Source organism: Ciconia boyciana, chromosome 22 (assembly GCF_034638445.1).
Source record: "Ciconia boyciana chromosome 22, ASM3463844v1, whole genome shotgun sequence".
Lineage (NCBI taxonomy): Eukaryota > Metazoa > Chordata > Aves > Ciconiiformes > Ciconiidae > Ciconia > Ciconia boyciana.
In genome coordinates, this window is record NC_132955.1 from 4,274,938 (window position 1) to 4,294,409 (window position 19,472).

General features: G+C 37.1%; 1 protein-coding gene across 9 annotated transcripts in view; it reads right to left on the reverse strand.

Moving 5' to 3' along the window:
* Positions 1-19,472, reverse strand: part of TANC2 (tetratricopeptide repeat, ankyrin repeat and coiled-coil containing 2) — a 252,991-nt gene that overhangs the window by 220,252 nt on the left and 13,267 nt on the right. For 8 of the 9 annotated variants that reach the window (XM_072886245.1, XM_072886241.1, XM_072886242.1 and 5 more), the window contains exon 2: positions 743-805. The gene's annotated coding sequence lies outside the window, so the exon portion shown is untranslated. Of the gene's footprint in view, positions 1-742; positions 806-16,857; positions 16,880-19,472 lie in introns of those variants that run through there. The other variant, XM_072886237.1, reaches the window with a different exon arrangement.

Below are 19,472 nucleotides of genomic sequence, written 5' to 3' on the forward strand. Positions count from 1 at the left end.
TCCTAAGTTAATTTTGAAGATACAGTGGTATGACAGAAAATGAAAACAAAAAGTAGGCAATGTATAAAGTGGCAGGAAATGTTACAGCACTTGACTACTTTGAGAGATTAAAGGAAACCTGAATTATTTTCTTAATTTTTAAATGATGAAAAATACATATTAAAATACCAACCTAATTAAGGAGCTGCTGCAAGCGTGTTCTGCAAACCTGCTCAAGTGTCAAGAACATTCAATATGGAACTGATGCTCAAGCCATTGGCAAGCACTGGAGCTTTTCTCAGAACATAGAAGATTTGGGATTTTACAAAAAACAATTTGAAAAATTAAAACACCAAAGTATATTTCTATAGAATGCTGTATCACTATTATACATTTTGTTTACAAAAGAGTATAAATATTTTAATCAGCAGTTAGAATGTCCTCAATAAGTAACGTAGAGCCCTACATAAAGAAATATTTTTATTACATCAGTTTTCCCGTTGATCACCTCCAGTAAGAAAAGACAGAGAATGATCAAACACTAATACATGAAAGCTATTACACCTTTTTCTCTAAATACAGAAACAATCAGGTTAAAAATTGGTAAAACTGATATAGGAAGACAGTGCCATTGCTCCATGTTCCAATTCTAGGTGACCACAGATTAACAAAGAAACAACAGAGGACAATTTCAATTCTATTTAAACAATTAAATAACTACTGCAAAGAAAATGTGAAACCATAGGAAAAAAAATTCTCCTACCTTGATATCTTTAGACAAGTTAAATCTCTAGTAAGAAGTGTCTTCCGCCATTCACTGAAAGTCCTGAAAGACACAAAAAAACCCACAACAGCATTTGGTTAGAATTCTCAACACACTACTGCATCCCATGCTGTCTAGCTGTGCGCACAGAACTATAATAATCTCATCCCAGGAATAAAGTGTTCCAGAGTATTACTGTATAAGCTATCAGACAGCCCCCACTCTTTATCATCACAATTAAAAAATTAATGCTGATGCTTTTAAATCTCTTTTAATCAATACTAGTTTCAGTCACTTGACTCTTCCCTCTCACCGCTTTTCAGATGGGAGGAGAAGAAAAGCAGGTAACCCTTTCCTTTGATATACACCATCTAGTACACTTTTTAAAAAGTAGTACGTTACTTCCAAATATTTTCCTTCAACCTAGCAAGCCTTCCTGCTAAAAATCCTGCAACCTCCCCTTAGAGGTTTTTTTAAAACTCAATCCTTACATAAACACAACTCCCATGAAGGGACTCAACACTAAATCAGGAGTTCAGTACTTGGCCCTTTGCTCTGTCATCACATACTTCTAACAAGTTCATCAACAAAGAGCCATAAGAAACGCATCTTGCTACTTACTGAAAAAGGCCAGAGCACTTATTTTAGTACCACCACGTTTATTTGTGCTTACAATATTGTGTTACAGGCTTTACCAATCTATTCTTTTAGAAATCTCATTTGAGAAACAGCAAGTAGAAGGAAATACAGACACATCTCATTTGTCATCAAACAAACCAAAAAAACCCAACAACAAAAAAAAACCAAAGTAAATTGAGACCACCTTAAGTTTGCAAGTTTAAAGCAAATTAGAATAATATTCAAGCACTTCAGTAGGGTTTTTTTATTCTACTGCAAAAGGATACTGAAAAGTAATTGACAGCTTAACTTGTAATTCACACTGCTCTCCAGAACCTTAACAGAAACTTCTCAGATGGTCTTATATGAATAATTTTGTATATAAAACTGTAAGACATTCCATAAATTCATGAAGCAATCCTATCTTATCTCTCAGGGTTGCCAACTACCTCCCTGCTTTCAATTTTTCACTTCTGTGGAAAAATAACTAAAAAGCTAGTAACCAGCACAGGACGCTCATCAGGACCACGGCTGTTTCAATCAGTCAAGCAAGGCAAACATGCAAACGCAGGTCTAACTCCACAGCACTGAAGTGATTCTTGATATAGCACGAGGAAGGGTCTGTTCAGCCCATGTCTCCCTGGCTACCTGACCCCTGCCAGAGCCTTCTTCAGCTCACACACAGCCGTAACCTGGACTCTGCACCACAGGCTGTGTGTTACACCATGCCGCAAGATGACATCTCTTCTTCAAACTCCCTTGCTGGGTTCTGCAAACTGCTGCTTGCAGCCAACTGCCTGAGCATTTGCATTCTGTAGAAACTACATGCTTAGAAAGACTCAGCTAAAAATTTCTGAATGAGCGTTCAACCACATACAGCAAAAGACCACAGCTACAGAGCTTATTTTAACTGAGTCCATATGGAGGCCAAACCCAAACATGTTCAGGTCAAGGAAGATTTTTATTAGGCATTATTTCATAAAAAACCCTATTCCTTAGATCCTAAGGAAACAGAAGAAAGGACCTAAAAGCATTTATTTGGCATTCCCCACAATTCTTTTAACTGGTCAAAAAATAGGTACTTGCAAACACCTCCAGTAGGTGACTGAGTGAAGAGAACATTTTTTTCTTTCAAAAGCAGCAACGTTACAATTTTTGGAAAACTGAAAACATGCAGTTTTGGAATAACTAAAAATAACTCCTTATAAATGTTTCAGTTTGCTGCCATCTATCTTCTTAATACATTTCTCTTAATATGATACCCTATAAAACAAAGAGTAGAATATGGCTTATGCCGTGTAGGCTGTAGATGAGTGCTGACTACCCATAATTTGCTCAATAACTTTCTATCTGTATTCAGCAAGCATATTTGATGAATATGCTCTGCATTGAGCTTTTAAATAGCAAAGCTTTCATCTGCTCATATTATTACATTAGAAATCTTTATGTGAATGCAGCAGATATTAGTGGGTTGTCAATAAAAACTGAATGTCATTAAAGTGCTTTTATTCACTAAATGCCTTTAACCCTCTAATTATATTTGTAAATTCTGCTATTTAACTGTATGAAAGTTATAAATTCTGACATGTTGTATCATAACAAATATATTTAGAGACTAATATACAAACAGTTTGGGGGGCTGTCAATTTTAGAATTATTCCCTCTTGATTTAACACATACATCACAACTATGGTGTGTTTCAATCAGAAGCAACATACAGTCAGGATTTCTCCAGATATTCTAAGAGTTTGGGGTTTTAAAACCTCTGTCCTGTGGTATGGCTGCAAGTAATAATATATTTTTAACAATTACTCTATTATTATTATTAATATTATTATTATATCAACATAGTTTTTCCAAGCCAGATCTCTTGGACTTGGCAGAGAGAAGGTAACACTCCTACTTCTTAACTCTTAGTCATCTCCAAAACCAACACAAATAATTGACTACTGTTTGCTCTATTTGTTTGCTCCCCACAAGCACAAGGTGGGGTATCTGTAAATGAGGCACAAACTGTCACAGAACAACTGTCCAGCACTGTCCTACCAACTGCAAAAAGTGGTTCGGCCACCAATGCAGAAGCCAACTACCGTCAATTGGGATTTTTGCCTGTAAAAGCCAGCTAGGAATAGCCAGCTAACGACTTCCAACTGCCATCCAAGTTTGACCTAGGAATAAGTTCCACAATGCCAAAAACAAAACAAAACAAAACAAAAAAACCACCACCAACAAAACACCCAAGCTAAGGAATGCTTTTTGTCAACACAATCAGGTAATTTATGTCAGGAACAACACAAACAGAAACAAGAAACACTGAGAATCTCACAAGGCTATTCTGTGATGCAAAACAGCATGAAAATACACTTCACCCACCCATCGCATGCACTGGCATTGCATCCAACTGTTGATTTCTTTTCTTTTGAGCAATCATCAGCCCCGAGCAGTATCAATTCAACTATACATTTCCTATACTATGTTTACTGTTCCAGTATATCCATCACTTTATTCAACTTCATCCAGTATAACAGAAATAGTTCCCCTTAGTTTTTGATAATTCTCTGCATTTGGGACCTTTTCACCGACTCAGCCAATTTCTGAATGAACACATCGTGGACAAAGCTGCTCAAACAGTATGAATGAAAGGACATTACGTAATTTCCAAAATAAGAAAACAAAAGAAATGCTATTAAAAAGTCCAAGTTAGTAATAATGTCACAAAGCCAAGTAAACAAAAAGTTAAGAAATACAAGAATTAAGATTTAGCATGCTCAGTAGATGAGGCAGTTAAGTAATTCAGACACAAAGCAGTCAATCTGCAGACTTGCATTCCCAAATAATTTCTTGGTTATACCTGCGTAGGTAATAACTGTACTGAATTCTTCTGCAGAAGAACGCATTAAAAAACAACCGAAGTGTAAAACAGCAAAAAGATGCACATTTACCATACCTCTAACATCCTTCACATCTAGCTTCAAATGATTTCTTAAAAAGAGCTTATCTTCTGTTAAACACCTAAGTATATGTCACAAGTTAAACTCAATTTCTAAATATGTACACCCTAGTGCACGAGTGCACCAAAAGGCATAAAATAAAAGCTAGCTAAACTGACTACCCTAAAGAAAGGCTCCTAGTTAACGTAAGAATTATTGAAATAAGTAAGAAGAACAGTTTATTGGGAAAAGTCACAATATTGTCAACACTTTTAGCTGACAGAATTAAGCACCCTCCCATTGTTCTAACACAGAAGACAAGTACGTACAAAAGGAATGAATACTTTGAGGTACAGCAACGCACGTTCTAGCTGCAACGTTTTCCTGTTAAGCTAAAATCCACAGCAGAAAGAAGACTGAAAGCTTTAAGACTTAAGAAACAAAACAGAAAACCTGCCTTCCATAGCCATTTGACTACAGCTGTAAAGAGGCAGAGTATGAAGTGATACTAGGACATTTGATTTCACGGTAACAAGGTTTAGAAGTCTGTTGAGATATCTTGAGATGAATACCATCCATTCTATACTTGAAAATATTTAACATCAGTATTGAGCAAACTACCAATTAACAGGATGAAATATAAGACCAGTTTTCTATACATCCTAGAGCAAAGCAAGCCATCTTTTTTCCACATAATCTAAGCAAGCAGACGTTGCCTTTGAGCAGGTAAAATTCACAGCAATTTTGCAAAGCTAATTGAATTTAAAGCCTCTAAACCAAACGTAGTATAGGTCACGTACCCTGATCTCAACAGTTTAATTATATTTTCCCAGAGAAATTAACAACTTACTCATACTTTTATCAACAGAACATTAATACACAGGCATTAAACACAATGACCATCTGTCTTTGAAAACCATACACTATACCAATAATCAGAACATGTTGCTCAACCAGTGCTGCTGGAAAGAAAAATCTCTGAAATGGTCTCATGAATAGGGATTTCCATCTTTAAATGAGGTTATTTTTCTAGTTTTGGCTGTCAGTTGCACCAGCTGGTATTCATCTGATAAATTGAGTAAGCTTGGATGGTATTCTAAAACCAAATAAAATCACAGTTTAAATTCTTTGCACATACATACAAGTTGGAAACAAAATACATACTGACAAAAAAAATAGTCTTGATTCCACTTCTAACTCACATAAATTCATTTTTGAGCAAAATGTGTTTTGCTTAAAACAATGGCTGTCATCTAACAAATCAAAGATCGGGAAAATGGCAATATTCTTTAATTATAGTAATGTAAATATGGCTGACCTAACTTTATTAGAGACTCAACTGGAAAACAAGTCTCATGTTTCCATCTTGATAAAGAGTTCGTCTTCTCAACTTCTTATTCTCTAATTAAAAGCAAGATTTGAATCATACATTACCATACATAATTACTGCACTTACAGTCCATTACATAGGAACGTATACCATTGATAAATCAAGAATTCCACAAATAACCCATACAACGTAACACTTCAGTTCATAATTAGATACGTCTTGGCTGATTTTCAACAGTATTAAGCAAGCATCTACTCTACCATATTCTAAGTTGGCAACAGTTTCTTCATTATCATCACTCTAAATAACTATGGGAAAGCATCCAGACGTCAATGGAATTACGAAAAAGAAAAAAAAAAAAATCAGAAAATTGTCCATGCTTTAAATTAAGATTTTTCTTCTCAGCCCATGTGCCTTAAAAAAACAAAACAACAACAAACAAAAACACCCCACCACCAAACAAGCAAAAACCCCCCACTCTGTTAAATACAGATGACGTTTACATTCTGCTATCTCAACAACTCAGAGTCCTGGCTTCATATGAAAATTATAATGACCTTCCATTTTATTTCTTGCTTAACAAACAAATAGTTCCAAGCTATTAATGGAGTATCCCATTTTTCAGCATCTTAATAATGTTTATCAAAATTTACAAATTTATCTACTAGCACAGTGATTTTGGGGGCAGGAGCTGTCATTGTTTTGTTGTTACAATGACTAGTGCCACAAAGCCCTCACCTTTCTAATGCCTTCAGACGCTAATTACCATAACATGTTTAATAACATTAAATACAACCTGTTTATTCACCCTCTGCTCTATCTACAGATTGGTCATTATTTATTAACTAGCTGTTTTGGGTACTGCACTTATAATACACATGCCAATGTGACCGTAAAATGATGGGTTATATTAAGTATGCACCGAGAAAAATATTTTCCTTCCAGAGTAATTCAAGATTAGGAGACTTATTGTAATTATCTGACATTTTAATATATGTCAGCAAATAACTAGAAGAGGAGACTTAATGGCCCACATATATCACGACACTGAAAAGACATCTAACACCACAGTCATTTTGACCATCCCAAACCTATCCCAATCTTTCCAGTGCTGCTGAAAGTTTTGCCAGCAATTTCAGTAAGAACCGAACAAAAAATTCAGACAACACTGCTCAAAAGTATGCAACCTAACAAATTTAAGGATCAAATGACTAAAATGCTGAGAGTGTTACTACAGCACAGCTTTATCCCAAGGATCTCATTCACATCCCTGTGTCCATACACCACCACCATTGCTAATGCTGCTTCAGACACTACTGGTAAGAAAGCAGCAGGGATCAGCCAGCGCCTTTTGGAGTTGGCTGCCAGAAGGGACTTCTAAAGATTCCCCCCCCCCCGCTCTCTTTTTCTTTTAATTCCTGCCAGAACTGCGCTCAGTTTTCACAAGTTTGTCTCGTTTGACTTTCCTCTGGAGTGTGAAAAGGATACTTGCACAGGACCTCCTCTAGCAGGGGAACTTCTGTTGCTCCTAACCTAAGAAGGCACCTAAATAGCTGCTACTGTGCTGCTTTATCTCAGAAGACTCCTGGATATTGAGGATATAAAATAACCACTCCAAACTTCCTTAACCAGCTCCTACAGAACATACGAATTTCAAAGAAAGAAAGTCGAAACCTCTTCTCTGCTCCCTCAGAAGCACGCAACCAGAACTCAAGTACTCAGAAACACAACTCTTCTTCCCAGCCTGTTTTCCCTTTTGTAAATACACCCATGTGGAAGTGGTGTGGAAAAACGCAAAGATGAAAACAATTACCAGAAGGAGAGAGAAGCAAGTGCAGATGGGGGAAGAAACTGGAAAAATGAAATGGGGATGGGGAGAAGGGAATGGAATCTCTAAAGGAGAGACAGGGTAAAAGTGTCACATAGTGTAAGAAAGACTGAAAAAAACAGGTACGTGGTAAAAGTGAAAATGAAGGAGAGAAGACAAAAAATACAAGTAACGATGACCAAAAAGAAGCTTCTGGAATCTAGGACCAAACTTGAAAGAAATAAAAGGGAAGTCACTATACAAGCGTGCATTGGCACGTGCCAGCGACTGCGGGTGACACGAAGACCTACTTCTCCTGCATCACACCAAGCAGACTCGGTTGGTACCAGCGCGGGTGACCTAATTAGAGCTCTGTAATTCAGTACACAAAGCTACTGAGAGAAGGAACATTACGATGCTTTCACCATAATGGATGTCCATGACTGCTCTAACAAAATGTCTGTAACCTCATGTGCTGTAAGCAAGTGACATGAAACATGACAGTCAGGAAACACAGGTAACTGGGGGCGGGGGGGAAATCAGAGCAAGAAAAACATTGAATGAGGCATTTTGAGTCTTGTTTTTTTTAGCAAAAGTATTACAAGTAAGTAGCTTGAATTTTTTTTTAATCCATTTGTTTTTATATTGCCAGAGGATAGAATTATCTACAGTTGAAACAAAAGTAGTATCCTACTAACAGTTTTCTTAGTGAAAAGTATGTGTCCCTATAAAAAGTCAATTACTCAAACTTACTGTACAGTTACATTCCTTTTCCAAACATCTCTTGTATTTGGTATAATCAATACTACTAAGGTTTAACATACACAAACAACTTGGGCTTTGGGTTATGACAAAAGAGGAAAGACAGAAAGAAAGAAAAAACATACCTTACAAATTACAAAGGATTTTTCATGTGTGAAACCATACTTATATTAAAAAGAACAGCATTTTTTGTTTTCTTAGCTTAATCTGCTAACACTACAGACTGTATCTTAGATTCCGAGTGAAATACAGCAATTAAAAGAGGATTTAAGTGATAGTTTGTTTCACTTGGCTTTCATTTTTTTGGTAACTGGCTAACTATATTCCATGCAGGAAAACTGTGACTTAGAAGTGGATATTCTGCTTTAAGTTACTTCTTCAAACCTTCCAACCAGGGAACACATACATGAGTAAGTACTTGAAGGAAAGGGCATATTTATACACCTTTTATCTTTTATGAAGTATTAAAGTGATATTTAAAATAGGCCTGATTACTTAAGACAATGTGTTTAAACTACAAGCAGTTATAAATGAAGCCATTGTATGAGCACGCTTGAAATTACACCATATAGCATACTTCAAAAGAATTCAATGTTGTATATACAAGCTCTGCTTCATACTGTTCTCGTTAGCTAACAACTGAGAGGTGTCTGATTTCATCCTGCAATGGGCAGCAAGAACCTAGATATGAAGACCTACAGTTCTGGTATGAAGAACTGCAGTTCCTTAGCTGTATGCAAGCAAGAGCTGAAAACCCAGTGAGATTTTTTTAAGGGAAGAAACCAGCTAACCTAAAAGCAAACTGTTACGGGTCCATAAAGAACTCAAGCCATGAGGAAATAAACAGCAGCAGGCAGGAAATGGTCATAGTGAGAGTACCAAAGTGAGCTGGGCACTTCCCAAACCCCAGACTTGGTTACCTTCAACGTGACTCTTGACATCTACTACATTGCCATGGCTTAAGAAGTCAGCTGAGAATATTCAGTATCCTCTTAACTTATCCAATGGCAAAATAAAACATGTTAGCTCACAGGAGCCTTTGCCTTTGGCTCAGGTATACTTAAGTCACTTCAGAAAACTGGTACAGGAGCGTTTGAAAAACCTGACCTGAAATTTGTTTTGCTCTGCTCAGAGTGTATCATCTAGAGGGACCTTGACAGACTGGAGACGTGAGCCCATGCAAACCTCATGAAGTTCAACAAGGCCAAGTGCAAGGTCCTGCACTTGGATTGGGGCAATCCCCAGTATCAGTACAGGCTGGGGGATGAAGGGATTGAGAGCAGCCCTGCGGAGAAGGACTTGGGGATACTGAGGATACTGAAAAATCAGGTTGGACAGGGCTTTGAGGAACCTGATGTAGTGAAAGATATTCCTGCTCGTGGCAGGGGGCTTGGACTAGATGATCTTTAAAGGTCCCTTCCAACCCAAACCGTTCTATGATTCTATATATCCCTTCTACCTTCTCTTCTCTTTGGTCCATTCATTCTGTTTCACAGAGAGCCAAGTAAAGATGAGTGGTAGTGATGCTATAGTACGGGTGCTTTTCTGAGTCTCTCTAGTATTGGAATGCTTGGGGTCACTGTTCTCTTTCATTTTGGGAATGGAAATGCTCCATCCATGGCTCATGGATAGAGGCAAGAGAGTATCAGAAAGTGTGTATCAAAGCTTAAAGATAATGTGGCAGAGCTGAATACAGCAGTATTGTTTTGGTTTGTTTTTTAGACAAAGCATTCACCCCCTCCCCCATTTAGCTTTAATAAAACTTTGGCAGTGAAGGGTGAGATTTCTTCATAAAGTAATTTGATTTTTTAACTGCTATCTATAGCCTGTCTTATGGAGGACACCTAAAAGCCTTCTAGAGACAGAGAGAGACAGGATGTATGTTTTTCCCTACATTTGGAACATAAATTATTGCAATTGCCATGTATAATATAGAACAATTCATGTCATCATTCACTGAGGCAAATCCCAAATCCTATCCATTTCTAAATGAAACCCCTTGTCATTGAAGAGCGTGCACAACCAAGGAAAACAAGAAGAAACAGCAAAAATAACTGGTTTGCTTTCCTTCTGAAGCCTACAGCATCCAAATACTTTGTAAAGAACTGAGAAGATCAGCCAAGAAATAATACATACCTACTAAAACTTGTTTTCTCTCTAAAGCCATTAGGTAGATTTGCTGGTGAGAGCAGGGAGACCTAAGCCTTACCCTTACTTATGTCTCCTTTCTGCTGTGGCACCACTGCTACTCACAATGCTACCCTGACAGTAAGTACCCAGAACGAGGATCAGAATACAAGTGTTACCAGGCGTCCAAAGCTTCTCTTCGTAGAGAAGTTTTCTGTATGGGGATATATTCCACAGCAGTACTTGCATACTATATCCATATATATACATGCACCTCTCATACATACCCTCCACTTCCACCCAAACTCTTATTCCAGAGTTGGGAGATTTTAGGGCTTGAGGAACTCCCTTCCTCTTGGTATACGTTCCCACTTCTTTTGTTTTAGGCTTAAAAAGCAGCATATTCTCACCCTCGCTGCAGCACAACAAAGCCAAAGTCTCTGATTCACCTTTATTACACTCTGGAACAATGTCTATTAAGAAACAATGGTCTGAAATTTCCTCAGGCAAGTTCTGCAGGAAAACATTTCTGACATCAAGATGTGTTACAGAAAATACAGTAATCTCTACTGTTGTATTACCATCCGTATCAGGAAGCCTTTTTTGTTGAACAAGAATGAGTCTGAAAAAGGAAAAATAGTTTAACATTCACAGTGTTGTAGCTAGACTGGATTATCTTAAATCTAAATTGGGTATGGATATCACATTTTCCAAAGTTCACTGCTTTTAAAGCAAAATAATGCAAACAATACTGCAGAAACCACTTAAGAGCATTCTTACCACAAGTCCAAAAAAAGGCATATTTCCTCAACTACCACAGAAAGCTCTTTTATGTTGTATAAACACATGCAAGGAAAATGAAGGAGGAAAAGCTCTGCTGTTGGCTTTTGGAACCTTGCTATTAAAGCAATATTCATAATCCCTATTGCCCAGTTATGTGATATGCTCACTTAACATGTTAGCGTTTAAAGATCACAAGACCCATGAACAAATCCCCGATTAACCCATGAGTGAAGCAACTCACTGCCTCAGTAACACCTCCCAGGAATGTAGCCACGTCAAGAAGATGGACACATATACTAAACAATCGAAGAAAACTGGCACGACCTTACTTTCAGCAGTGATTTAAAGGGCGTATTGCAAATGAGGATTTAAGGGTGTCTGCAGAAGTGTTCTGACACACACACATAGTACTTTCCTACATTTCACTTGAAATTTGCACTTAATTTACTCTTTTCCAAATAACTGTTTTTAAAATGCATCTCTTTGCCCTGCTAGATAGTTCCTGTCTACTCAGGCAGTCCTCCCCTACAGAAGTCCTTCCGTATCTTTGATCATCCTTGGTGCCCTGCTCTTAGTCTTCTCCAGCTCTAAAATATCTTTTAGAAAATGGGCAGACCAAACTTCACAGTCTTCAAGATGTGGCCATTCCACAAATCTCTAAGATGGCTCTGTGATGCTTTGCTTTATTCACTCTTTCTTTCCTATTTATCCCTAACATTTCACATTGAGATTTTTTTGCTTTGTTTTGATTTTAAAGCTGCCAAGCACTGAGCTGATGTTTTCATGGCTCTACTAGTCATAATCCCAAGATTCTCTACTGAGTGGTAATAGTCAGTTTAGAATCGTAATTTTTTATAACTTGGATTTGTTTTTCCTCCACTTACATTTATCTACACTGCATTTCATTTGCTGTTATTAAACAGTAATTAAAGACTTAAGGCCCTTCTGCAACCCTTCAGTCATCCCTTGCTTTTACTGCACTAATTCTGTATCACTGGCGAGACTGATTACCTCCAGCCTACCTCGTGTTTGAGTCCATTAATTAGCATGATCCTCAGTACAGGGCCTAGTGCCAAATTCTACAGGTAACATCCCTCTGCCATGACAGCTGACCATTTATTTCTATCCTCATTTTGATCTTAGCCCATTATTCTCCCTGACAAGACACCAGGACACTCTCTCGCATGCTGTGCCCGCTCAGCTTTCTAAAATGTCTTTGGTGAAAAACTTTGGATGAAACTCTTCTGAAAAATCCAAGTGGATTATATCAACTGGATCCTCTCCTCCATGATTTGCTGGCCCCTTCAGCAGAACTTCATGTAGTTCATAAAGCAGGAATTCCTTCTACAAAAGCCATGGAGACTCTTTCTGCATTTATCCAGCTGTCATCTAAGTAGCATGAAGCGCTACTTCACATAGCACAATAATACGCAAACGTGAAGGTAGTACAACGTGACCGCCATCTTTCTAAACCAACAAGCCAGATGAACAGTTTGCGTTTGCTGAGATAACTTTCCATTTCCCCAGAAGAAACTGATAAATCCAAAAGAATTTCTTTAAGGCTTTTAGCACCTGACTATAAAGAGCCCAAAAAACTGTACCCACTCAACAACCTGTCCACAGAATCTGCCGTCCTAATGGCTGCTCACGACGACTGCGCTTGCAGAATTCAACCAACTTTCCATTTTCAATGCAGTAGGAGTTGAGTCAAAGCAATGGAAGCTTTACAACTTAAGCTAATTATAACTGATATTTCAGTACCTGTTATGATTACAATAATGTAAATCTTCATTAAAAAAAAAATTAACAAGTTTAAAACCTTATCTCTGTCAGGAGACATTCAGATATTCACATTGAGCTCCTTTGCTTCTCGTCATCAACAATGTTATTCCACTCTGGTAAATACACGATATTCTCTCCTTTAGACCTAAACCAAGCAAGGTACTCCTTGCTTATACAGCGTGTAGCCTTGGTGGTGCCTGCCATGCCTCATACACCACCTGAGGTGGAAACAACAAAAAGCAGTCTTGAGGGACAACATGCTGCTCTTAGCACTGCCAGGGCTACGTGGAAATAAGGTTCTCACGTGTCACAGATGGGTGTGCGAGAGATTTTATTTTTTTCAAATAAAAACCAATAAAAATGTAACTGTTTCACACCAAGTTTCACTTGAAACACAAATGCAGAATTTTTCTAAATCAAGTAAGCATGTCATTGAAAGTCCCGCCAAATAACTGAAAAGGCATAAAAGTAACTCGTAAGAAAATTTCTTGCTTTAATTTATTTATAAGATCAAGTCATTTTAGATTAACCAAATCACTGAGCCACTACAATATACTTCCATAATAACTAATACATATCTCAAAAATTCCTTTAAGGTGAAACCATTAAAATAATAACAAGGCAAAACACAGGAAAACTGCCAACTAAGAAACCATTTCTCTCCTCTATAAAGTCCAGGCAGTTAAGATTATCATAAATAAAGCTTGCAGAAAGAAAAATCCTCCTTCTCCCATTTAGCTTATTCTGCAGAGCTGATAGCACCGTGTTTGCATTGGGTTTTCCGGGTATAGTCAGACCATTTCCTCAGCTGTTCTCGCAGCCCCTTATAGGAGATATTCACACAGTAACAAGAACAGAAAAAAGAAAAGAAAAAAAATCTCAACAGAGTCAACACTGAACCTAAAATCACTCTTGCAGTTTCAAGCTGAGGTCCCGCCTGTTAAAAGGTTACTCCACTCATGATTAACTTTTTGTATAATAATTACTTTTAATACACCAATACATATAGGCACAAATAGTAAGGTTTCATTGTAGCCCCTCCGCTCAGCCTTCAAGAAAAATATGGATCATTTCACTTGGATCAGAATAAAGAGGCTTCCCGAAACATACTTCATATTTAAAGGTAAAAGATAAAACGGCTGAAACATCAGCATTTCCACAATGTAAAAGGCTGTTAAAGCACAGGCCAAAAGACATTCCTAAATACCAGTTTACGGCAGTCAGTCCTTACACAAATGTCTAGTTCCCCTGGAAGTTCAGAGCGATTCCAGTTGACGGGTTGGAGGGGTTTGGGTTTGAATTCAGTAAAGAAGCTACTTTTTTATTAAAAATAAAAACCACCACCATTCCACCAGAGCTATCCTCAGCAAAGAAAAATGCACAATATATATTAAGAAACACATCAGGTAACTAATTATTTTAAAAAGTAGAATTATTCTAAAAACTAGAATTTAAAGTTGTAACTGAGCATTCAATCTATCTCTGTGTGTAACTACTGGCTATCTGAGAAAAAGGTTATTAAAAATTCAGAATTGGTAGTTGCTATTCCATTTGTAAATGAGGGTACATACCCACGAAAATAAATTTTAAGGAACAATAATCTGGCTTTTAGTTTTTATTCTCTGCAATTCAATTCTTTAACTATCATGGGTAACATACTTTTAGATTAACTTTTTTTTTTTTTAAAAAAGAAAACACAAGTAATATGGGAGGACGATTTAAATAGCCTTCCTCAACAACAGCACCTCTATCTGCTTCATTATGGTCCCTGTTTCTCTCTTTTCCTTCTTAATTGCTCTTCCTCTCTAAGTCTCTGCTATAATCCTCCACCACAAGTACTAAAACAGTTCCCTCTGGAGCCCATATCAAGACTATTCAAGCTATCAAATAGGCTAAATGTTTTCAACAAGTTTTAAATTTTTCAGAGTATATCTAAGCCTTTCTTTGGGAAGCCCATAGCAATGACAATGCAATATTTAACAGGACGAGGATGAAATCACGGCCACGCCAAAATAAAACTGCTGCAAAGACACATAATGATATCAAACACTCCCATTCCAGTTTCCTATGCCCTTGAAGTCAGCCCTTTTAAATGGCAGTGAAATACCATCAAGAATAGTATTTCAGATGTAAAATTATAATGGTTTCTGTAACTTCCAATTCTGATCACATCTCCCCTTTCTCATGCTGAAGATTACTAGAGACATGCGAATGAAATACCTCCTGAGAACTGTGGTATGTGAAATTGGTCAAGTTTCTGTGAAACTTTATCTGGTTAAAATACAACAGCACAGAACCATTCTGTCCACCCTTATGACCCCCCCTCCAAAACCATCCCCACAGACTTTGGGGATGTAAGAAAAGCAACATTTAAAATGGCTTTAAAAGGCTCTAATGGAACGCACTGTGAGCTTTAAAAAAAAAATTCTCTTTCATGTCATATCTTTTCTTCAGATTCAACCAGCTTGCTAGTTTCAGAAATGTTACTGCCAGAGAATGTAAGAGATTCTTCCCACTCTCTGTTTTTAAAGGTGCAATTAAATGTTGCCACTTTCTCTTTACATATAATGTGAACTGTTATCTGGCATAACTATCCGTATGAAACCATTTCCATCCATCTGCAGCTGAAGTTTGTCATCACATTAGTACATGAATCCTACCCAAATCCTAGAATACACATTTTTAATGTTGAATATCATCTTCAAAAGAGTAATACAAGACGCTCGATGTTTCAGACATGCATAAGATAAGCTTGGAAATGGCCCAGCTTTGTGCACACTAAGATGCAAAAGTCTCATTAGCAGCATAGCACAGTACATTAGATTATTTGGAACAGCACAGGGATGGAGACAACGAAACTGTTGTAGAGGAAGTGCATATTATCTCTCTGGTGAGAGACAAAGAAGTTACTCTTTTATACAATAGCTCTGACCATAGCATCAAAACCAACAGAAAAAAGAACTTTTGAATTTTTTCTGCTTGTGTCAAATTTGTGTAGACTGGGTTCACAAGCTACCACAATAAATTATACCTAGAAGTATACTTCCCCTACGTAGTTTTGAATAACGTATCAATATGAAAAAAAGTAATACAGATTCAGTGTTAGTTCTAGGTCATTTAACAGTAGAGAATTAGATCCATAACTGGAAATCCTTCTAGAAAGTGATTACTACTACAAAATTACTATTATATGACTCTATTGCATCGATTAATAAATAAGAACTGTCAGCGGGTTGAGAAAAAATTTCTTCACAGGTTGTTTCTGCTACAAACTCCAGGTGCTTTAAGCACTCATACTACTTTTGGCAGGAAAGTTGAACACTTAGCTTAATTTATGTAAGCAAAATTAAAATAACTACACCACTGAAGTAATTAAAACAGAGGAAGATAAGGAATGAATTTTAATACTATTAGCAATACCCCTTCCCTCTAATTCTTAATTATATTTGTTTGTATAAAAATATTTGTGTCAGGGTACATTTTATTAGTTTGCTCTAAAACATCTGTAGAAAACTCAGGCAGCAGTTAGACAGATCAATGTCTAATACTGGAGAGTAATTTACTACATTCCACACTGCCATCTAATAAGTGCTATTTAGTCCTCTCTACATGTGCCCTTGCTACATTTTTCCAAGTCTACAGTGAAGTATAAATTACGGCTATAAATCCATACACGTATATATACATACAAAATTTTAAAGAAAGTGAGTAGATCAATTTGCTAGAAAAAGGGAACTCATGTAAAATTCTGTGTTAAAGTTTGCAATCAACCTAGTCACCGAGTCCCAAAGATCTTCACACAGATATACCTAAACAATATGATAAATTCAGACAACTTGAAAAAAAAATATATATAGTCATGACGATTTACTAGCTACTAAATACTGAGCTAATAATTACATATGTGAAAATGCAGTAAAAATCCACTGAAAAGATGCTGCTTAGAGCAAAACATGACCTATAGAATCTTTATTACCAGGATGTCTAGAGAAATAATGCTGCTTCGCGTTCCAGTTCAATCTCAAGCTTGTCAGCCTCGCAGATAAAAGAAATCCATCTGTAATATCAACCGATATTAATCTGAAACAAATACACAAACACATTCCTTACAACTCTTTGAAATACTCAGCCCTAGCAGCATTAATACTAACATACCTACTCCCCTTACCCACTGCCCCACATACATAATGCTGATATAAATGCTTATTAAATAATATTTAAAATATTTTTCCTCACATTTCTTTGAATATTAAAATAATAATTTTTAAAGTTTTTAATCCAAGCTGTCATGAAAGGGCAATATACATGCATTCAGGGAGAAAAAGCAGCTGCACACTCATCCATCTTTGGACAACCAGTCACTGTACGTACAATTCTGTTCTATTCAAAAGGATGTTGACTGTCATTTGTAGTAGCACAGGTATAAATGTGTCAAAACCCTGTCTGACTTTTAAACCACTCAACCAAGTCAGTCCTAATCGTCAGATAAGCTTTTCTTATGTCTAACCTCTTAATTAGGAAATTGGTAGCCTTTTTCATACAAGCTTTTCAAAATACATTATTACTAAGTTTACCACTTTCCAGTTACTCTCCCCACCAGCCTATCTGCATACTTATTTACATGTAATTATCTATTCAGGAAGCATCTCGTTGCTGTTCTGTTTCTCAATTTCATCTTCACTAATTTAGTTCTCCAATAATTTATTTTCACATCTTCCTTCATCCTCAGAACTCACAAGACAGTTTTGAGAAACATAAAAACTGATATTTACAGATCTACACCTACATCAGCAACTTGCAGCAAGGGAAATGCAAATAACATCGCTGTGATATACTGGCAACCTGCTGACCACTCGGCACACACACAGATCCAGGTTCACCACGACGTGCACTGTATCTCATGAGGCCAGGTTATCAAGGGACACTGGAAAAAGGCGGAAATTGCCATCCTAAGGAAAGAAAGATTTCCTTCCAGCCTACTGAAAGACATAGAGCAGAAGTCAGAGCTCCCAGAAAAGAGATCCCCTTGGAATGGGGTGGCAACCAGACACCTTTTTGGGAGGCTGTAGCTGTTGCAGCTCACAGTATAAAGGACAATCAGCACAGATTTGCTCACCCCAAAGTTGCTTTGCAACGCAATACTGCAAATAGCAAACACACCGCTCAAGGCCTCCCAATCCTGCACGCCAGCAAAGACTGGTGCCTCTCTGGAAGAAGAATGACTTCCCATACACTTACTCATGGTCTCAAGACTGGGTAGAAACACTTTTTCATGGCTGCTTTTGCCCATTTTTTAATGATTTAAAAGCTTACAGCAAGCTTCCCACATTGATGGAAGAGAGAAATGGGAAGGAGTGTTTGTGTGTGTGATCATTTACTTTAATCCTTCCCATTACTAATGAGAAGCATCATAAAAATCGCTTAAGCGTGAAAAGGCAGTGGACTTCATTTCATACTAAAAGTTTCATTTCAGAAGATTTCCCCACACGTGAACAGAAAATAAATCAATGGCATTTGTGAACCAGATCCTACCCAAACCTTTGCTGAAAACCAGCACACAGCTCACGCTACACTCGAGGGATGAGAGATCAATTTCTGGCCCCACTACTCAAATTCAACAATGCTGCGAAGACAGAACAACAGCAGGATGAGAAGGGGGAGGGAGGAGGAAGAGGAAGAGCACAAATAAAGGAAGGAAAACCAACCTGATGTTCCTATAATGAGTAATATGCAAAAGCTCACCATCTGATATCTATACCAGAGGTAAACACAACCCTAGTAGAAAAATAAACAAAAAACATTTGAAAAAATACCAGGTTCTCTCCCTAGCTTTCTTACAGTATTTCCAGACTATTTCACATTTTTGCCTACAGTACTTCTGAACGTTATCTAGTAAAACTCTGCTAGCAAGCTGCAAACAGATAAAAGCAATTTCCTAAAGGAAAAAACTGAATTCACAGAGGTATACACATAACACAATATGAAACCTGGAGACTTCTTTCCTTTATCTAAAAGGCAACCAACTATAAATATTGAATCCTTCAATCAAACTAGGCACATCAAGCATGTAAACAAAGTTATTAATATTTTAAGTGGTTTCTTATTTGGAAGAAGATCATAAACTTAAATTTTATGAAGTATTTATACTTTCAATAATAATTTCTTATTTGTGTTTTATCAAAAAAAAAAAATCAGATCAACTCCCGTTAGCACAAGCATTTCAGATGCAACAACTCTGACACCAGGAACAAACATGAAGGAATGTAAACTCAAGTCTTTCACAAGAGAGAGCATTGACACACAGCGCTTTCTACTGGGCTCTTTTTAGTTATATTTTAATGATGTGTTACAGAGCATCTTAAAAACACAAAAAAATCCTCCTACATAACAATTACATCATTCCTTTGAATTATCTGAAATAATTCCAGACTGAGACTGAGCTTTCCTTCCTACACAGGCGCTCCAGAAAACTTGAAAACAATGTTATTTGCCTTAATGCATACAAGCACCTACTACATCAAACTAAAAGCTATTTCTCCCCAAACACAACCAAGATGCGTCCAGGATTATTTTACATATAACATTATATAT